At 41.1% G+C, this 5,794-nt stretch overlaps 1 protein-coding gene across 5 annotated transcripts in view; it reads right to left on the bottom strand.

The window, feature by feature from the left end:
* atp11c (ATPase phospholipid transporting 11C (ATP11C blood group)) overlaps positions 1 to 5,794 on the bottom strand; it is a 44,608-nt gene that overhangs the window by 34,306 nt on the left and 4,508 nt on the right. The window lies entirely within an intron of this gene.

Genomic DNA, 5,794 nt, shown 5'->3' with positions numbered 1-5,794 from the left:
TCTGGGATTTTTGCTCACCGTTCTTGTGATCATTTTGACCCCACGGGGTGAGATCTTGCGTGGAGCCCCAGATCGAGGGAGATTATCAGAGGTCTTGTATGTCTTCCATTTTCTAATAATTGCTTCCACAGTCGATNTATTTGGTCAATAACAAAAGTTAATCTCAATACTTTGTTATATACCCTTTGTTGGCAATGACAGAGGTCAAACGTTTTCTGTAAGTCTTCACAAGGTTTAAAACCTTGTGAAGACTTACAGAAAACGTTTGACCTCTGTCATTGCCAACAAAGGGTATATAACAAAGTATTGAGATTAACTTTTGTTATTGACCAAATACTTATTTTCCACCATAATTTGCAAATAAATTCTTTAAAAATCAGACAATGTGATTTTCTGGATTTTTTTTTCTCATTTTGTCTCTCATAGTTGATGTATACCTCGGATGAATTACAGGCCTCTCATCTTTTTAAGTGGGAGAACTTGCACAATTGGTGGCTGACTAAATACTTTTTTGCCCCACTGTATGTATTATATCTCTTATTTATTGATGTGTATCTTGTCATTTTGTATGTGATATGGACCTTGAGTCTGAAATAAAGATTTAATTGAATATTGTAGTTCTCTTCAGAAAAATGAACCGAGCTACAAGCAGTCTTGTGTCTTTTTTAGTTGTACCAGTGCATGATAATGGTGGGTTAAAGTGTGTGGGAGACTCAGTCCTTTATCATTCTCAACTACTGCACCTTATCAATACTATCAGGCTTTATGATGCTTTCAGCTTAAGTGGATTCATATCAGGTCAACCTTATCTGCCCCTTAATGCGGTTCATTTTTGCAGTTTTTCCACTCAGTACGGCACACATCTGAAAGACCGCAACAGGGAAAGCCCCAAGACAAGACCTATGACATTAGAGTAAGTCTAGGTAGGACTAAGAGTAAGGGAATGAATACATGACAGAGCAAATCCACTAAGCTGGTGCAAGGAATGAAGATTACAACAGTAAAAAGAGCATAACTGCAACATAACGTTGCCGTTATGGCAGGCTGAATGGAGTTGAGTGATGAATGTTTTCATGCAAGGGGAAAGATGCATGTGTTGAGTTGATGCCGTTAGTCACTGCAGTACTCTCTCTGGCACTTGCCTCTCTTTCTCGTCAGCCCTCTCCCCTGTATGCTTTCAGCAAGCCCACTCTGTCTCACTAATTGTAACTATTTCAGATTTGATTACACATCCAAGTGCTCATTGCCTACGCTGCAGAGAAATGACACAGGCTAAATCATCTTTTGAAGAAAAAATAGACACATTGTTGACTTTCGAAAGGACTGACCTCTTTGTGGCATTTCCTGTTCAACAAACGTTCCAAATAAAGCTATTTCACACTAGCTAATCGTCTAATTTCAGCACAAAGCTCTTCTGTTTTATGTAAGTGAACAGATAGTCAATAATGATATTCAATACATTTGTAATCACAGAAATCTCATTCGGTTTGATTCAACCAGCTTATTCCATACTCCAGGACCATAACATGATGTGTTCTTATCTAGCTTTAGTTTTCCTTCAGTGCACATTCTAAAACACAGTTAACAGGTTGGTTGTCCGCGCTTTTAGACAGTCAAATCAAGAAAAAGCAGAGCCTTATCCCACCATAGTGAATTCATAACTGGTGTTATATTCACCATGGATCCACCAACACTTGGCCTATGGCACAGTCTACAGAGCCCATATCAGAGGCTCCTCTCTCTCCTCTGTCCACTGTTTGCACAGTGATGAATGGCCCCACAGAGTAATAATAGTTCAACTTGAACCGAGGGCTGATCCTAAGGAGCTGTTGTGGATAGGCAATGGCTCATTGTTCTACTAGCCTCCCTGCAGCTGTACAAGACACAGAGAGTACTGTACTATGGGCTGGTACTGGCCAACATGCCACTGTGACCCTCAACAATGGGGGAGGAGGGGAAACTCATCTAGCCCTCGCACTGGGAGCTACTTCCTCATCCTTTGAGCGCATGCAAAACCGACATATAGACAGATATTGTTCTACTACTTATACCTGCGGTCTTTTGACAACTTTTGAAATGTGTACCACAAAATAACTTGACATTTTGTGACTAGGTGGCTGGGAGGTAAAAGTAGAGTACAATGTTAAAATGTAAATCACTGATGAGAAACCGGTGGCCACTGTTGACAATCCACAGCTATTGTTTCAAGAGAAGTTGATAAAGAAATGTTGTGGAGCACAAATGGGTGTAGACAATGACATTGCAACAGGAAATGTGTAAGCAAATTTCACAGTGCTGACAGTGGTGTGTGAACATCAATGTATCTGAGGCAGACTGTTCCTTAAATAAAACCTTACACAGACTACATCAGGGGCGGCAGGTACTGTAGGCTAGGCCTTCCCAAATATTTTTGTCACTGCATCTTGGTAAAATTAAAATACAATGTATAATGTTTGTGTCTTTGACATTAGCGCTGCTATGCAGCCACCTGTGCCCTGTACTACGAAGCCAGTTCAACAGACCCTGGATATGTTTGAGCTATCTTAACTAATCCTAACAAATGAGATCTCGCTATGCGGTCCTACGACTCTGGTTATCAACTCAGTAAATCAACCCAGTGTTTCTCTGTCCGGCTGAGAGCACGTTCAAGGGGCGGGGCTAGCAACATTTGACCAATCTCAAACATGGACAAGCGTACTACTGACAGCGCAGCGTCATACTTCATTAATGAAAATGAAACTATAATATTAGACAAATATGAAGAAGTTAAACTTTAAACATCCATGACTTAAACACTTTATCCAGGATAAAAGCAACATAGTTGCACATGCAAGGTGAATACAGAACAGCTGGTTAAAAAATAAATAAACTACCGAGTGTTTGAATGCGTAGGCGTACATTAACAGGTTTATGATATCATTGCCTCATCTAAGACACGAGTGATCTGACTTAAATTAAATAATTAACATAATTACATTTGAGTTGAGTGTTTCGTCAACTTAATGTGTTGCTTAAAATAATACTTCTGCATACAGTAGGCTATGTGACACTGTAAGTGTTGCACGGCCAAATACGGCTCGAGAAGCTGACTCAGATAAGGAAATATATGATATATTATGATATTATATGATCAATGATCTGATTGATAATGTGATATGAATGATAAGTGCGACACGTCGGCATCTTCTCTTCATACGGCAGTTTAAACTGTATTTCCTTTATACTTAATAGATTTAAACTCCGCACACTGAGCTCTGATCAAGCGGTGCTTTCACTGAGTTGATCTCTTTTCCATAGACGCCGGAGGCAGGCAGCGCCAGGTAAAACAAGTTATTTAGCCTTCCCAAACCTGAGCCTCACACGCCGCCTATGGACTACATACAAGTCCAGAATGTACCCTGAACTTCACAAATCAAACCTGGGTACAAGTTCAGTAGTTTCTTTTTTTTAACTGGTTTAAAGTCTTTAAGTATTCATTTACTGAGGCTTTGATTGTGCTTAAGAGATTATATGTTACTCCAATTTCTCCAGATTGAACTTTGCCCGAAATGCTTCCATCCTTAAGACAAGTAAGCTTAGTAAGACTCAGAGAGAATGACAAAAGTATAAAAAGGTTTTCATGGAGAAAACCTCCACACTTTGTGCTTTATGACAGGGAAAGTGAGCAAATTTGGAGCTGCAGCCTTGTCACACTTTAATCTATAATTTAAGAGAATTGTAAGTAGAGTGTAGCCATAAATGGAGTATGTTTTTTCCAGCCAAGTGCACACCCTCTCTTCTTCGTTTTGTTTGTGTGTGCGACAAATCGGCAGATTCAGCTACTTGGATGAAGGTTCATGATCCAGCTGCTTTTTCTCGATAGTGTATGAGCTGTAACTTAACCAAACTGCAAAACACAATGGATTTCATCCCCACCCAACACGTCTGGCATAGAGCCATGCAATACCAACAAGAAGGCATTTCATGTTCGTCCTACTGCTGACAAGGTTTAAAAAATCTCTATCTCAGCTACTGCCCTACTGATGACATTATCTTTAATAATGTACCGCGCTACACTGACTGTAATTGCTATTTCATTAATTATCCTTAGACACTGCATACGAGGGCAACGGGTCTAATGACAAAAATCAATGTGGTTCTTTCCTGCAGATGGTTGATCAGGGCTTGGGTTTTCTCAGAAAGCCTTTCGTCCCACTGAACTGTGACCACATTAAAAAGAATCATTTCCCACCATGTGACTGATCTACACTGCTTGCCTAGCTGGGAGTTATTGGTGTAGATAATCATTGGAGGCTGTTGCTTAACCCAGGTGTTCATAAGAGCGTGCGTGGGAGGGGGCCTGTTCGCATGTCTCCCAGCACTCGTTAAATCCTCACATGGACTCTGCCATTCCTCTTCTCTCTGTCAGTTAGCACCCCATCATCTCAGGTGATGATAAAAAAAAATGGGATGACAAAACATCACAGATGCTGGCGTCTCCTCTCTTTCCTCCGTGCTCAGACACAGAGGGAGAAAAAAACTACAAAAAATACATCCCCCCCACACATCTCACATCTCACTGCGAATGCTCTCTGGGTAATGCTAGAGCTGGAGCATGGCACAGAAAAATCCCTGGATGAGCCTTTATACATATATGGATGACGAGGAGGCTTTTGGAGTGCCGCTAGCATGGCGAGGATGCGTGGGTCAGGAAAAGGAGGAGCGATGTGAGGAGAATTCAAAATAAATGAAGCGACCTGAATTATTTAGAGGTACAAACTGAAAATTCAACCTAGCTTTTAAAGAGGCAATTGCCACAAAAAGCCATCCACAGTCCCCTTGTATCCAACCTGACCTGCCCACTTCAATGTGAACCACTGAAAGACTCCGTCCATTAGGCGGAGAAAGAGATGGAGAGCTGCAGAGAGGCTACAGGTCCACCCCCTTTTCACTCCACTTTCTCGGGTTTGAGTCACGCAGGGCTTTCCGTACCACCCCACTATATTTCATCAGCCCTCATTCCAACCCTTTTTTCTTTTCACACTGCCTCCCTCACACTAAATATATTTATTATCCTGCTGTGTGTTGCAGATGATCTCCTTTGGCTGGGTTTCCATTACTGGGAAGAGTGCAGGCGACCAGATGGAGAGAGGAAGGAAGAGAAAGAAATCAGAGTAAGCAATTCTGTTCGCAAGCCAATTCACGGTGCAAGACTAATGGCGGCAAAACTGAGTACAGCTCTAATCAATACACATCTCTCCTAATCAACAGAGCTGATAAATCAAATGGTTCCTTGTATGGCCTGTGGCCTTCAGATGGCACTTATAACCTAACTACTCACCCAAGAGGCACAACTCTGTTTGAGGACCTCAGTATCTCAGTTGTTAATAAAAACTCCCAATATGTTTCCAACAGATGCTACTACCTGACATGTGTGTACATCTAAGCCTGCCCTGAACGCAATATAAAAACACACTTTGAAGCATTCTGTAACATGGTGGGTAATGCAGCAAAAACAAAATACAGTAATAACAAAATCATCAGGTATATTTGACATTGCAAAGGGCTAATAATGATGGAAACACTTGCATGTCAGATGAAACTACTGTATAGCACATCAGTACACAAACTTCCCCTTTTATTGCTAAACCAAACATTAACTTCCCCGAGGACGAGTGATAAAGTCTCTGAAATGTATTCAACCTTGTGAATTTACATTTTAGCACAAACCACCTCAATGTGCATGTGTGTGTAGAAAGTATACTGCACCCAGTTGTGTGTGTGTGTGTGTGTGTGTGTGTGTGTGTGTGTGTGT

The sequence above is a fragment of the Notothenia coriiceps genome, unplaced genomic scaffold, assembly GCF_000735185.1.
Source record: "Notothenia coriiceps isolate Sejong01 unplaced genomic scaffold, NC01 NC01_scaffold00028133, whole genome shotgun sequence".
Taxonomy (NCBI): Eukaryota; Metazoa; Chordata; class Actinopteri; order Perciformes; family Nototheniidae; genus Notothenia; species Notothenia coriiceps.
This window is presented reverse-complemented; position numbering and strand designations above follow the sequence as displayed.